This window comes from Lissotriton helveticus, chromosome 1_2 (genome assembly GCF_964261635.1).
Source record: "Lissotriton helveticus chromosome 1_2, aLisHel1.1, whole genome shotgun sequence".
In the NCBI taxonomy this organism is placed as follows: domain Eukaryota; kingdom Metazoa; phylum Chordata; class Amphibia; order Caudata; family Salamandridae; genus Lissotriton; species Lissotriton helveticus.
In genome coordinates, this window is record NC_136058.1 from 307,591,943 (window position 1) to 307,608,808 (window position 16,866).

Sequence of the window (16,866 nt, forward strand, 5' to 3'; positions counted from 1 at the left end):
AAGGAGCTTCAAGAAGGGAAGATCAGGAAGTATCGGAGAGATACTGTAGATTATAAGTTAAATGAGGTCTACACGTGGGCTGAAATTTATGCTAAGAAACGTTTTTTCCAGAACAAGAAGGGCACTTCTTCTTTAGAAGAGAGCATCGCAACAGACCAAGATACATCAATAAATAGACCTCCAGCCATTAGACCTTCAATACGTACCTCAGGATCAACAATAACAACGGAGGGTACAGTCGCACATGTTCCGAACATATCAACAGCTACAACACCTTTTTTATCACAGGCTCCAGACCAAGGGCAACCTCCTTCGAGTCCCCCAAAAACAACAGGGCCTATATTGTCAAAACCAGGAGAGGTCAAGGCCGCAAGACAATTGAGAAGCGGGAAGAATCTAGTCTCATAATCAACATCTCTTCCACGAGGCTATCAAATCAAGAAATGGCCATCTTAAATAAAGGCAGGATGTTTGTACCCACCGCAAGCACGACGAAATTAGACACAAACGTGGCTCTATTTTGGTTTATGCGAAAACTTCGCCTGAAACACTATTTTACCAACATTGTTCAAGACGTACATGAAGATCGGGATGCATTGCTAGAAATATTAAAGCCCAAAAGCAAATTTCAAGCACCCATATCACTCAAGTCGTTGGATATTTTTGAGAACTTGGTAAAACATGATTGTGCGCAACCTGATTATAAGACAAGAAAAACATCGAACCTGACGGAATATGAAAAATGAATAATTCGAGGAATCTCGAATAACAACTCCTTGACTCTAAAACCAGGTGACAAAGGTGGAGCATGGGTCGCCATGGACACTGAATATTATGAGAAAAAGGTTAATGAGCATGTACTCGACAACACTACATATCTTAAACTTGACACTGACCCAACACAACAGCTGCAGTCTATTCTACGAGCTATACTTGACCAAACAGAAAAGGATGGTGCCATCAGTTTAGCATTAAAATCCAGTCTCATTACAGTCAACCCTAGGAGACCAAGAATTTACATGACACCGAAAATCCACAAGCATCCCACAGATCCACCCTTTCGGCCAATTGTTTCTGCAGTTAACTCTATTTTTGACCCACTTGGTCGGTATCTGGACCATTTCTTGCAACAGTTCGTCCAGAACTGGTGCACATGTATCAAAGACACCACAGATTTTTTAACTAAACTACAGACGATGGAATGTCAGATTAAAGATCATTGGCTACTGTGTACAATCTGATGTCACAGCACTGTACACTTCAATAGCTCATACAGAGGGAATTGAGGTAGTGGAATGGGCAATCTTGAAGATGGAATTGCCATCCGAACAGAGCAGTTTTTTGTTACAGTTATTATTTTTCTGTTTACACAACAGTTATTTTAAGTGGAAAAGTGAATTCTATGGACAATTGACCGGTACGTCGATGGGTTTTTCAGGCACACCTTCATACGCCAACATTTGTATGTCCAAATTTGAGAATGATTATATTCTAACACACCAAGATTGGATTGAGGGTATCGCACAATATTGTCAATACATTGACGATATTTTTCTAATTTGGACACAATCTCAGGAAACTCTCGAGAAATTGATCATGGAGCTTAATGAGAGGAATCCGAGGATTCATTTTACATACTGCATTAGCCGAGAGCAAGTTAACTATTTGGATGTTCTGATAAAGAAAAGCGAAAACAAACTCAGCACAGAAATTTCATGAAACCTACTGATAGAAACAGTACTTTGCTACATACAAGTTTCCATACAAGAAGCCTTATTCAGAACCTCCCGTACTCTCAGTTCATTCGCATTAAAAGAATATGTTCAGAATCTACAGTAGCAGACAAGAAAATCCTAGAATTTAAGGAAAGGTTTGAAAAAAGAGGTTATCCAGCAGAGATACTACAGAAGAGTATACAAAGAATTGGAACCAAACAACGTGAAGAACTTTTTGTTAAAATAAAAAGCGAGCAATGTACAACTCCAGCATTTGTATCTAAATTTTCCAACCAGTCTATGCGTATCAAAAAGATTATCAGAAAAAGATGGGACCTGTTGGCCAATGAACCAGATTTAAATGGTATATTCAGTGAACAACCGACCTTTGCATATACCAGATCAAAAAATCTGCAAGAACTACTACAAGCTTCAGCGAACCAAAGTAAAAAAAACATTGACAAAGGGACCACTCGGTGTCACAACTGTACACACTGTAATAATATCATAACTGGAACAATTCTTACACATCCAGTTTCAGGATCATACATTAAATTGCGGCATAAATCTGACTAACACAGCCAATATCATTTACTGTTTGAAATGTCCATGTGGGAAAGCCTACATAGGCAAGACAGAGCGGAAGTTTAAACTGAGGTTATCGGAGCATAAAAGTACCATATGATTGAAGAATAGAGCATCAAGTGTAGCCATGCATTGGCTAGATGCAAATCACACCATTGCACAGTTAAGAGCACAGATAGTGGAAGTTGTTCCCAAATATGAAGGTATAGACAATAGCAGTAAGCTCCTGCAAAGGGAGATATTCTGGATTGAGTCTTTACAGACATTGCAACCCAAAGGTCTCAATGATAAGATAGACATGAGCTGCTTCTTGTAAGTAACTAGAATCATTGGGGTTGTAGCTTTAGTCCATACTAATATAATAAAGAGAGAGCCCAAACCTTTGAGGCGGGTAATCTCTGGAACCACAGCACCAATCACAACACCCAATACAGCGTTGGAAAGGGCAGTTGCAGCAGAAGGACAAAGGCTATGCAGACGCCCACCATATACATTTAAAAGGTAAAAGAACGGTGCCAGCAAAGTAGTCCCTTGTGGGCGTGTCTGCATTGTGCTGTGGGCGTGTGCTGGGGGGCGTGACAAACGCTGGGGGCGTGTGGTATGTTACGCCCTTCAGGCCGGACTGTTCCCATGAGGCACAGGGTCAAGGCTGATTTGCATATGGCCATGTCTGAACTGGGGTGGTGTGGAGTGCAAAAAAACGATGGATTTAGGCCCAGATCTCTGTACTGGGGTGAATGCATGACATTGTTCTGCATTCTGTCCATCAACTGTTGTTTTTGCATTGGTCACCACGAGTGGGATGGGTATGCTCAGACGTGAGTCCCATGCTCTCCACACCACTGAAGTCAAGCTATCCTGGCTGAAGACGGCTGATAGCTAGAAACTGGTCCTAGAATGGTTGATTCTGGTTCAGGAAGGACATGGCTTGGCAGTTCGGGCTGGACTGTTCCCATGAGGCACAGGGTCAAGGCTGATTTGCATATGTACATGTCTGAATTGGGGTGGTGTGGAGTGCAAAAAAGGATGGTTTCAAGCCCAAATTTCTGTACTGGGGCAAATGTATGATATTGTTCTGCATTCTGTCCATCAACTGTTGTTTTTGCATTTGTCACCCTGAGTTGAATGGCTATGCTCCGACTTGAGTCCCATGCTCTCCACACCACTGGAGTCAAGCTATCCTGGCTGAAGACGGCTGATAGCCAGAAACCTGTCCTAGGATGCTTGATTCCCGTCCAGGAAAGACATGGCTTGGCAGTTCGGGCTGGACTGTTCCCATGAGGCCCAGGGTCAAGGCTGATTTGCATATGGCCATGTCTGAACTGGGGTGGTGTGCAATGCAAAAAAAAAATGGATTTAGGCCCAGATCTCTGCACTGGGATGAATGTATGACATTGTTCTGCATTCTGTCCATCAACTGTTGTTTTTGCATTTGTCACCCCGAGTGGGATGGGTATGCTCAGACGTGAATCCCATGCTCTCCACACCACTGGAGTCAAGCTATCCTGGCTGAAGAAACCGGTCTTAGGATGCTTGATTCCTAGGTCCTAGGATGCTTGATTCCGGTCCAGGAAAGACATGGCTTGGCAGTTCGGGCTGGACTGTTCCCAAGATGCACAGGGTCAAGGCTGATTTGCATATGGTCATGTCTGAACTGGGGTGGTGTGGAGTGCAAAAAAAACGATGGATTTAGGCCCAGATCTCTGTACTGGGGTGAATGTATGACATTGTTCTGCATTCTGTCCATCAACTGTTGTTTTTACGTTCCGCCCTTCATGCCATGTCTCATTTCGTGTGCTGGGGGCCTGGGCGTGTGCGGGGCGTGGGATTACGGGGTGGAAAAAGCAAGCGTTGTGCCAAATATTTCATTGTTTTTTCTTCCCAGGTTCTGTACATTCCTGCTCCGGGTGTCCACCCTGCTCCCTTTAAATACCCCTGCACCCCATAATCATAACCCACCCTTACTCCTTAAAATACCCCAACACCCTTAAACACTAACCCATCTTAACCCTATAAATATACCCTGTACCCCAAAACCAAAACCTATCCCTAAACCCTAAAAATACCCCTGTACCTCAAAACCCAAACCTACCCCTGAACCCTAAAAATACCCCTGTACCCCAAAACCCAAACCTAGCCCTGAACCATAAAAATAACCCTGTACCCCAAAACCCAAACCTACCCCTGAACCATAAAATACCCCTGTACCCCAAAACCCAAACCTAGCCCTGAACCCTAAAAATACCCCTGTACCCCAAAACTCAAACCTAGCCCTGAACCCTTAAAATACCCTTGTACCCCAAAACCCAAACCTACACCTGACCCCTAAAAATACCCCTATACCCGAAAACCCAAACCTAGCCCTGAACCCTAAAAATACCCCTGTACCCCAAAACCCATACCTATCCGTAAACCCTAAAACTACCCCTGTACCCCATAACCAAAACTATACCTGAACCCTTAAAATACCCAAACACCCCAAGACATATACCTTAGTACCCCAAAACAAATACCCCTTTACCCATACTTACCTTATCCAAACATAAAAAAAAAATGCTTTTACCATTCATGCATTTGCAACGAATTTCTTTGTAAATGTATGCGTGGTAAAAGCATATAAAATATAATGCCATGCGTTATAATGGCATTCGGAGTCATGGTATCTTCGTAATGAAAGTATGCGGAGTGATGGTATGCGGAAAGAGAGTTGCCGAATAATGGGTGTTTATCCTCCCACGGTAAGTACATTGGTGGCACGGCGGCCCACATCTCCAGCAACATACTCATATTTTTTTCTCCACCGATTTGAAAAATGCACCGGTCTCTCTCATTGATGGCCAGCACCGACATACACTTTTAGGCACACATCCCGCCACAAGTTCTAGAATTGCGAACTTTAGAGCTGGGGAGCTACGTTCGAATCTCGGCATCAGCTCAAAATCCTGTGATTCCAGGCAAATCGCTTTGTCTCCTCGTGCCTACCACAAATGAATGTATTCTTCTGTAATGTAAATTGTGCTCATGCCAAGTTGTCGAGTTCGCGCTTTATAATATTTCAAGGAAAAATAAAGTAGGGCAACTCGAGTTCACACACTATTGAACGCGCACTCTTAAGTGCATCAGCAGTGCACTGTGAATCAGAGCGTTTCACAGGCCTGTCACAGATAAGAAATGCTATCAAAACGAAATCCTACAAAACAATATACTACTGGCCGGCAGCAATTCATACCCGGACAACGTCGGTACGGGCTGCTAGTATACTATACACATGTGCATCTAGATGCACACAATGATAAGGATTTAACATCACATGGTACAATATATGAGAGAGAGTGATTTACTGTAGATATTGTGTATAACTTATGACTCAAGTACTGTAATGGCATATAGTTATTGTTCTAATATAACTACTACATAGGCTGAATGTTTTCTAATTGTAGAATATAGTGAATATGGATGCATACTGACATTAACCATGAATCCTTGGCACAAGGCAGTACATATATGTCATGTCTATCTTTAAATGACATTTAATGATTTGACTAAATCGAGATCGAGACAATATAGTTAGAAAGTTATGATAGATGCAGCAGGGATATAAGTAACAGGTAATCGAAGAGTATTGATGCGCTAAGAATATAGCAGAGCTATCAGTTTATTTGCCCCACGCAGGATGATGAGTGAGCACGTACTATCACCTAATCAACATGAATGCATGGAGTGTATTAACAGCTTTATCTGACTACGTCATAAGAGATGCCCTTCACATACTTTTATATGGTACCTTCTTGTCTACAACTTAAATTATAAGCTGTTTGGATATTAAAGGGATTATCCACCTTGCAAAAATATGATCCTTCCACCATTACCTTATATTAGATTATCCCAGGTGGTAACTTAGTCACCTCAATGTTTTGGTGATAACGATTTTAGATGGTTGAGGCGTCTCTCCTCGTTAAATTACAGATCCCCCTAAGGGTCCGATATATGACATGTGTTCTTATCATCTATTTAGATTACATGAACAGGTATAGATTGCTGAACGAGAGGCATATTGCAGGGCAGATAGCAACACTCCCTATAAACTACCACTCTACAGAGTTCGTATAATTATATGCGGTACGTTTTCCACCTTCATAGAAATGCTTACGTCTATAGTGATTGGCGCGTAGGACTTTATTTTACTGGTACACTTTTGTTTGTAGATTTTGATATATAGAGATTAGGCAGGCTATAAACCAAATAAAGACTCTGCATTAGTGACACGGACATTAAAGAACTACATATCCCAGAGTTCATGCATCACAGGATTTTTGATAATTAACCGGCATGTAAAGCACGGCAAGCACGCACGGCAGGACGCTAGCGGCGTTTTGGCTGACAGACTTGAGAGGGAGACGTTTAAGACAACTGAACGGTAAGGATAGCTTTTAACTTACATTAAGGTTTAGTCCAAGGTTAGAAATAATTAGTGCCACTAGTTATAATTACGCGTTGTCATTTTGCAGATACCACTTGTACAAGAAGGTTTTTTGGTGAACGTCGAGTGAAGGGTACGCTTAGATACTGGTACGATAGGTGAGTGCACGAGTCGGTTCTCATTATACGAGTATCTATTCTAGTTAGCGGCTACTGATGATTCGTTATCTGTTTTGCAGAAACTCTACAGCATATCTCCCTCAGTGAAGGACTTTAATACAGGCCAATTACATTGTCGAGTGGTGAGTGCAGAAAGAGTCAGGTTCCTATGATTACCATTAAACTTAAGACTATGAGTACATGTCGGCTATGTATTTACAGGACACGGCAGTGATTGGCATCAGATACAAACTCAAGACCTATTAGAAGACATATTAGGTATCTGTTCAAGTCCACCAAATACACAACATCGTCGTAGTTAAATGAGCACCATTTAACACACTATACCCATGAAGGGATATAAGGTAACAAAAAGGTGACCTACATCACTCAACAGCTAATATTAAGATCACACAATATTTTCTAGTCTCTCTCCTCTCTTTTTTTATAACTGGTGACACCTTCAGTCTTTCGTTTTTTCCACGGTGACCCCCTAAAAATTTAGTAACTTAGAAAGATCTGAGTGTATATATTACTATAATATAGATTTTTGTTCACAGACCACTGCCCCTGAAGAAGGAAGCAACGTGTTCCGAAATGCATTGGGCCAGCGTCAACATATGTTTCTAGTTCAAGAATTGTTGTATTAAATGAAATAGTTTATTGAATATGGATTAGTACAATATTCATGTTTACATTGATTGCATCAAACAGTAATATGTGATTTTTCAACAAATTAATGCAATATATGACTAAGATTAAGAATAGGTCATATACAAAATATACTTTGTTTGAAAAAACTAGATTGTTAGTTTTATTGCGTCTACAAGTATCTGATATATGGTTTTGTATGATTTGATTGTTATCATATGAGAAAATGTATTGAACTTTATGGTTCATTAGGTACAGTGCACACTACCCTCAGGGTAACTCCTCAGTTAGTATTTTGATTTATCTTGTGTGTAGCCAACACACAGTAGTAGTGCAGCACCCTTGTACAAGCAGTATAAAATTAGTTAAAGACATAGAAAAGAGTGCTCCTCTTTCCCATAGGGATCCCTTATTTTATAGTAACTGTTTGGCAACAGGAGGAAGCACCGCAGCACAGCAAGATTTAGCACCATGGCGACATTTGAATCTATTACAAATATCACCGACAATAGGGCTGAAACACATGTATATACCAGTGAACAGGCAACAGATATCTATGCATTAATAGATGAAGTTAAACTAGTGGATACACACGGGGGGTCCACCATGCAACAGCTTAAACAATTAGAGTATCTCACTAGGAGACAACTCAACCAGAGACTACACGCATCCACCCTAGTGCAATATCATAGGGCTCAGAGAATACCGCGAGGTTTAAGATTGGCAATACGCCCAATGTTGTTCAGGTTTCATTTAAACGCTAAGTTCATGGATAAATGGTTCGCCATTTTAAATAAATGTTCGCTGTACCTAATCTTGTTAATTATAGAGGAACTGTCCAGAACTATTCGTGAATTGGAAGAAGAATTATTTAACATCAAAACTGATTTAGAACGACAACTGGAAAGCTCAACGTGGAGTGCAACACTGGAAGATCTCAATCTCAAACTTGACAAATACAGTAAGGAGCTTCAAGAAGGGAAGATCAGGAAGTATCGGAGAGATACTGTAGATTATAAGTTAAATGAGGTCTACACGTGGGCTGAAATTTATGCTGAGAAACGTTTTTTCCAGAACAGGAAGGGCACTTCTTCTTCAGAAGAGAGCATCGCAACAGACCAAGATACAGCAATAAATAGACCTCCAGCCATTAGACCTTCAATACGTACCTCAGGATCAACGATAACAACGGAGGGTACAGTCGCACATGTTCCGAATACATCAACAGCTACAACACCTTTTTTATCACAGGCTCCAGACCAAGGGCAACCTCCTTCGAGTCCCCCAAAAACAACAGGGCCTATATTGTCAAAACCAGGAGAGGACAAGGCCGCAAGACAATTGAGAAGCAGGAAGAATCTAGTCTCATAATCAACATTTCTTCCACGAGGCTATCAAATCACGAAATGGCCATCTTAAATAAAGGCAGGATGTTTGTACCCACCGCAAGCACGACGAAATTAGACACAAACGTGGCTCTATTTCGGTTTATGCGAAAACTTTGCCTGAAACACTATTTTACCAACATTGTTCAAGACGTACATGAAGATCGGGATGCATTGCTAGAAAGATTAAAGCCCAAAAGCAAATTTCAAGCACCCATATCACACAAGTCGTTGGATATTTTTGAGAACATGGTAAAACATGATTGTGCGCAACTTGGTTATAAGACAAGAAAAACATCGAACCTGACGGAATATGAAAAACGAATAATACGAGGAATCTCGAATAACAACACCTTGACTCTAAAACCAGGTGAAAAAAGGTGGAGCATGGGTCGCCATGGACACTGAATATTATGAGAAAAAGGTTAATGAGCATGAACTCGACAACACTACATATCTTAAACTTGACACTGACCCAACACAACAGCTGCAGTCTATTCTACGAGCTATACTTGACCAAACAGAAAAGGATGGTACCATCAGTTTGGCATTAAAATCCAGTCTCATTACAGTCAACCCTAGGAGACCAAGAATTTACATGACACCGAAAATCCACAAGCATCCCACAGATCCACCCTTTCGGCCAATTGTTTCTGCATGTAACTCTATTTTTAAACCTCTTGGTCTGTATCTGGACCATTTCTTGCAACAGTACGTCCAGAACTGGTGCAAAAATATCAAAGACACCACGGATTTTTTAACTAAACTACAGACGATGGAATCTCAGATTAAAGATCATTGGCTAGTGTGTACAATAGATGTCACAGCGCTGTACACTTCAATAGCTCATACAGAGGGAATTGAGTCAGTGGAATGGGCACTCTTGAAGATGGAATTGCCATCTGAACAGAGCATTTTTTTGTTACAGTTATTATTTTTCTGTTTACACAACAGTTATTTTCAGTGGAAAAGTGAATTCTATGGACAATTGACCGGTACGTCGATGGGTTTTTCAGGCGCACCTTCATACGCCAACATTTTTATGTCCAAATTTGAGAATGATTATATTCTAACACACCAAGATTGGATTGAGGGTATCGCACAATATTGTTGATACATCGACGATATTTTTCTAATTTGGACACAATCACAGGAAACTCTCGAGAAATTGATCATGGAGCTTAATGAGAGGAATCCGAGGATTAAGTTTACATACTGCATTAGCCGAGAGCAAGTTAACTATTTGGATGTTCTGATAAAGAAAAGCCAAAACAAACTCAGCACAGAAATTTTCATAAAACCTACTGATAGAAACAGTACTTTGCTACATACAAGTTTCCATCCAAGTAGCCTTATTCAGAACCTCCCGTACTCTCAGTTCATTCGCATTAAAATAATATGTTCAGAATCTACAGTAGCAGACAAGAAAATCCTAGAATTTAAGGAAGGTTTGAAAAAAGAGGTTATCCAGCAGAGATACTACAGGAGAGTATACAACGAATTGGAACCAAACAACGTGAAGAACTTTTTGTTAAAATAAAAAGGGAGCAATCTACAACTCCAACATTTGTTTCTAAATTTTCCAACCAGTCTATGCGTATCAAAAAGATTATCAGAAAAAGATGGGACCTGTTGGCCAATGAACCAGATTTAAATGGTATATTCAGTGAACAACCGAACTTTGCATATACCAGATCAAAAAATCTGCAAGAACTACTACAAGCTTCAGCGAACCAAAGTAAAAAAAACATTGACAAAGGGACCACTCGATGTCACAACTGTACACACTGTAATAATTTCATAACTGGAACAATTCTTACACATCCAGTTTCAGGATCATACATTAAATTGCGGCATACCTCTGACTGTAACACAGCCAATATCATTTACTGTTTGAAATGTCCATGTGGGAAAGCCTACATAGGCAAGACAGAGCGGAAGTTTAAACTGAGGTTATCAGAGCATAAAAGTACTATTAGATTGAAGAATAGAGCATCAAGTGTAGCCATGCATTGGCTAGATGCAAATCACACCATTGCACAGTTAAGAGCACAGATAGTGGAAGTTGTTCCCAAATATGAAGGTATAGACAACAACAGTAAGCTCCTGCAAAGGGAGATATTCTGGATTGAGTCTTTAAAGACATTGCAACCCAAAGGTCTCAATGATAAGATAGACATGAGCTGCTTCTTGTAAGTAACCAGAATCATTGGGGTTGTAGCTTTAGTATACTATACACATGTGCATCTAGATGCACACAATGATAAGGATTTAACATCACATGGTACAATATATGAGAGAGAGTGATTTACTGTAGATATTGTGTATAACTTATGACTCAAGTACTGTAATGGCATATAGTTATTGTTCTAATATAACTACTACATAGGCTGAATGTTTTCTAATTGTAGAATATAGTGAATATGGATGCATACTGACATTAACCATGAATCCTTGGCACAAGGCAGTACATATATGTCATGTCTATCTTTAAATGACATTTATTGATTTGACTAAATCGAGATCGAGCCGATATAGTTAGAACATTATGATAGATGCAGCAGGGATATATGTAACAGGTAATCGAAGAGTATTGATGCACTAAGAATATAGCATAACTACCAGTTTATTTGCCCCACGCAGGATGATGAGTGAGCACGTACTATCACCTAATCAACATGAATGCATGGAGTGTATTAACAGCTTTGTCTGACTACGTCATAAGAGATGCCCTTCACATACTTTTATATGGTACCTTCTTGTCTACAACTTAAATTATAAGCTGTTTGGATGTTAAAGGGATTATCCACCTTGCAAGAATATGATCCTTCCACCACTACCTTATATTAGATTATCCCAGGTGATAACTTAGTCACCTCTATATTTTGGTGATAACGATTTTAGATGATTGAGGCGTCTCTCCTCGTTAAATTACAGATCCCCATAAGGGTCCGATATATGACATGTGTTCTTATCATCTATTTAGATTACATGAACAGGTATAGATTGCTGAACGAGAGGCATATTGCAGGGCAGATAGCAACACTCCCTATAAACTACCACTCTACAGAGTTCGTATAATTATATGCGGTACGTTTTCCACCTTCATAGAAATGCTTACGTCTATAGTGATTGGCGCGTAGGACTTTATTTTACTGGTACACTTTTGTTTGTAGATTTTGATATATAGAGATTAGGCAGGTTATAAAACAAATAAAGACTCTGCATTAGTGACACGGACATTAAAGAACTACATATCCCAGAGTTCATGCATCACGGGATTTTTGATAATTAACCGGCATGTAAAGCACGGCAAGCACGCACGGCAGGACGCTAGCGGCGTTTTGGCTGACAGACTTGAGAGGGAGAAGTTTAAGACAACTGAACGGTAAGGATAGCTTTTAACTTACATTAAGGTTTTGTCCAAGGTTAGAAATAATTAGTGCCACTAGTTATATTCGCGCGTTGTCATTTTGCAGATACCACTTGTACAAGAAGGCTTTTTGGTGAACGTCGAGTAAAGGGTACGCTTAGATACTGGTACGATAGGTGAGTGCACGAGTCGGTTCTCATTATACGAGTATCTATTCTAGTTAGCGGCTACTGATGATTCGTTATCTGTTTTGCAGAAACTCTTCAGCATATCTCCCTCAGTGAAGGACTTTAATACAGGCCAATTACATTGTCGAGTGGTGAGTGCAGAAAGAGTCAGGTTCCTATGATTACCATTAAACTTAAGACTATAAGTACATGTCGGCTATGTATTTACAGGACACGGCAGTGATTGGCATCAGATACAAACTCAAGACCTATTAGAAGACATATTAGGTATCTGTTCAAGTCCACCAAATACACAACATCGTCGTAGTTAAATGAGCACCATTTAACACACTATACCCATGAAGGGATATAAGGTAACAAAAAGGTGACCGACATCACTCAACAGCTAATATTAAGATCACACAATATTTTCTAGTCTCTCTCCTCTCTTTTTTTATAACTGGTGACACCTTCAGTCTTTCGTTTTTTCCACGGTGACCCCCTAAAAATTTAGTAACTTAGAAAGATCTGAGTGTATATATTACTATAATATAGATTTTTGTTCACAGACCACTGCCCCTGAAGAAGGAAGCAACGTGTTCCGAAATGCATTGGGCCAGCGTCAACATATGTTTCTAGTTCAAGAATTGTTGTATTAAATGAAAGAGTTTATTGAATATGGATTAGTACAATAATCATGTTTACATTGATTGCATCAAACAGTAATATGTGATTTTTCAACAAATTAATGCAATATATGACTAAGATTAAGAATAGGTCATATACAAAATATACTTTGTTTGAAAAAACTAGATTGTTAGTTTTATTGTGTCTACAAGTATCTGATATATGGTTTTGTATGATTTGATTGTTATCATATGAGAAAATGTATTGAACTTTATGGTTCATTAGGTACAGTGCACACTACCCTCAGGGTAACTCCTCAGTTAGTATTTTGATTTATCTTGTGTGTAGCCAACACACAGTAGTAGTGCAGCACCCTTGTACAAGCAGTATAAAATTAGTTAAAGACATAGAAAAGAGTGCTCCTCTTTCCCATAGGGACCCCTTATTTTATAGTAACTGTTTGGCAACAGGAGGAAGCACCGCAGCACAGCAAGGTTTAGCCCCATGGCGACATTTGAATCTATTACAAATATCACCGACAATAGGGCTGAAACACATGTATATACCAGTGAACAGGCAACAGATATCTATGCATTAATAGATGAAGTTAAACTAGTGGATACACACGGGGGGTCCACCATGCAACAGCTTAAACAATTAGAGTATCTCACTAGGAGACAACTCAACCAGAGACTACACGCATCCACCCTAGTGCAATATCATAGGGCTCAGAGAATACCGCAAGGTTTAAGATTGGCAATACGCCCAATGTTGTTCAGGTTTCATTTAAACGCTAAGTTCATGGATAAATGGTTCGCCATTTTAAATAAATGTTCGCTGGACCTAATCTTGTTAATTATAGAGGAACTGTCCAGAACTATTCGTGAATTGGAAGAAGAAATATTTAACATCAAAACTGATTTAGAACGACAACTGGAAAGCTCAACGTGGAGTGCAACACTGGAAGATCTCAATCTCAAACTTGACAAATACAGTAAGGAGCTTCAAGAAGGGAAGATCAGGAAGTATCGGAGAGATACTGTAGATTATAAGTTAAATGAGGTCTACACATGGGCTGAAATTTATGCTAAGAAACGTTTTTTCCAGAACAAGAAGGGCACGTCTTCTTTAGAAGAGAGCATCGCAACAGACCAAGATACATCAATAAATAGACCTCCAGCCATTAGACCTTCAATACGTACCTCAGGATCAACAATAACAACGGAGGGTACAGTCGCACATGTTCCGAACATATCAACAGCTACAACACCTTTTTTATCACAGGCTCCAGACCAAGGGCAACCTCCTTCGAGTCCCCCAAAAACAACACGGCCTATATTGTCAAAACCAGGAGAGGACAAGTCCGCAAGACAATTGAGTAGCGGGAAGAATCTAGTCTCATAATCAACATCTCTTCCACGAGGCTAACAAATCAAGAAATGGCCATCTTAAATAAAGGCAGGATGTTTGTACCCACCGCAAGAACGACGAAATTAGACACAAACGTGGCTCTATTTCGGTTTATGCGAAAACTTTGCCTGAAACACTATTTTACCAACATTGTTCAAGACGTACATGAAGATCGGGATGCATTGCTAGAAAGATTAAAGCCCAAAAGCAAATTTCAAGCACCCATATCACACAAGTCGTTGGATATTTTTGAGAACTTGGTAAAACATGATTGTGCGCAACCTGATTATAAGACAAGAAAAACATCGAACCTGACGGAATATGAAAAATGAATAATACGAAGAATCTCGAATAACAACACCTTGACTCTAAAACCAGGTGACAAAGGTGGAGCATGGGTCGCCATGGACACTGAATATTATGAGAAAAAGGTTAATGAGCATGTACTCGACAACACTACATATCTTAAACTTGACACTGACCCAACACAACAGCTGCAGTCTATTCTACGAGCTATACTTGACCAAACAGAAAAGGATGGTACCATCAGTTTAGCATTACAATCCAGTCTCATTACAGTCAACCCTAGGAGACCAAGAATTTACATGACACCAAAAATCCACAAGCATCCCACAGATCCACCCTTTCGGCCAATTGTTTCTGCATGTAACTCTGTTTTTGACCCACTTGGTCGGTATCTGGACCATTTCTTGCAACAGTTCGTCCAGAACTGGTGCACATGTATCAAAGACACCACAGATTTTTTAACTAAACTACAGACGGTGGAATGTCAGATTAAAGATCATTGGCTACTGTGTACAATCTGATGTCACAGCGCTGTACACTTCAATAGCTCATACAGAGGGAATTGAGGCAGTGGAATGGGCACTCTTGAAGATGGAATTGCCATCCGAACAGAGCAGTTTTTTGTTACAGTTATTATTTTTCTATTTACACAACAGTTATTTTAAGTGGAAAAGTGAATTCTATGGACAATTGACCGGTACGTCGATGGGTTTTTCAGGCGCACCTTCATACGCCAACATTTTTATGTCCAAATTTGAGAATGATTATATTCTAACACACCAAGATTGGATTGAGGGTATCGCACAATATTGTCAATACATCGACGATATTTTTCTAATTTGGACACAATCACAGGAAACTCTCGAGAAATTGATCATGGAGTTTAATGAGAGGAATCCGAGGATTAATTTTACATACTGCATTAGCCGAGAGCAAGTTAACTCTTTGGATGTTCTGATAAAGAAAAGCGAAAACAAACTCAGCACAGAAATTTCATGAAACCTACTGATAGAAACAGTACTTTGCTACATACAAGTTTCCATACAAGAAGCCTTATTCAGAACCTCCCGTACTCTCAGTTCATTCGCATTAAAAGAATATGTTCAGAATCTACAGTAGCAGACAAGAAAATCCTAGAATTTAAGGAAAGGTTTGAAAAAAGAGGTTATCCAGCAGAGATACTACAGAAGAGTATACAAAGAATTGGAACCAAACAACGTGAAGAACTTTTTGTTAAAATAAAAAGCGAGCAATGTACAACTCCAGCATTTGTATCTAAATTTTCCAACCAGTCTATGCGTATCAAAAAGATTATCAGAAAAAGATGGGACCTGTTGGCCAATGAACCAGATTTAAATGGTATATTCAGTGAACAACCGACATTTGCATATACCAGATCAAAAAATCTGCAAGAACTACTACAAGCTTCAGCGAACCAAAGTAAAAAAAAACATTGACAAAGGGACCACTCGATGTCACAACTGTACACACTGTAATAATATCATAACTGGAACAATTCTTACACATCCAGTTTCAGGATCATACATTAAATTGGGGCATAAATCTGACTGTAACACAGCCAATATCATTTACTGTTTGAAATGTCCATGTGGGAAAGCCTACATAGGCAAGACAGAGCGGAAGTTTAAACTGAAGTTATCGGAGCATAAAAGTACTATTAGATTGAAGAATAGAGCATCAAGTGTAGCCATGCATTGGCTAGATGCAAATCACACCATTGCACAGTTAAGAGCACAGATAGTGGAAGTTGTTCCCAAATATGAAGGTATAGACAATAGCAGTAAGCTCCTGCAAAGGGAGATATTCTGGATTGAGTCTTTACAGACATTGCAACCCAAAGGTCTCAATGATAAGATAGACATGAGCTGCTTCTTGTAAGTAAGCAGAATCATTGGGGTTGTAGCTTTAGTCCATACTAATATAATAAAGAGAGAGCCCAAACCTTTGAGGCGGGTAATCTCTGGAACCACAGCACCAATCACAACACCCTATACAGCGTTGGAAAGGGCAGTTGCAGCAGAAGGACAAAGGCTACGCAGACGCCCACC

General features: G+C 39.8%; 1 long non-coding RNA gene across 1 annotated transcript; it reads left to right on the forward strand.

Annotated features, from left to right (window-relative positions):
• Positions 1-6,814: 6,814 nt before the first annotated feature.
• LOC144807870 (uncharacterized) lies at positions 6,815-7,148 on the forward strand. The gene is made up of 3 exons (XR_013606484.1): positions 6,815-6,878; positions 6,959-7,021; positions 7,101-7,148. It is a non-coding gene; the product is annotated as an uncharacterized LOC144807870 (long non-coding RNA).
• The last annotated feature ends 9,718 nt before the right edge of the window (positions 7,149-16,866 follow it).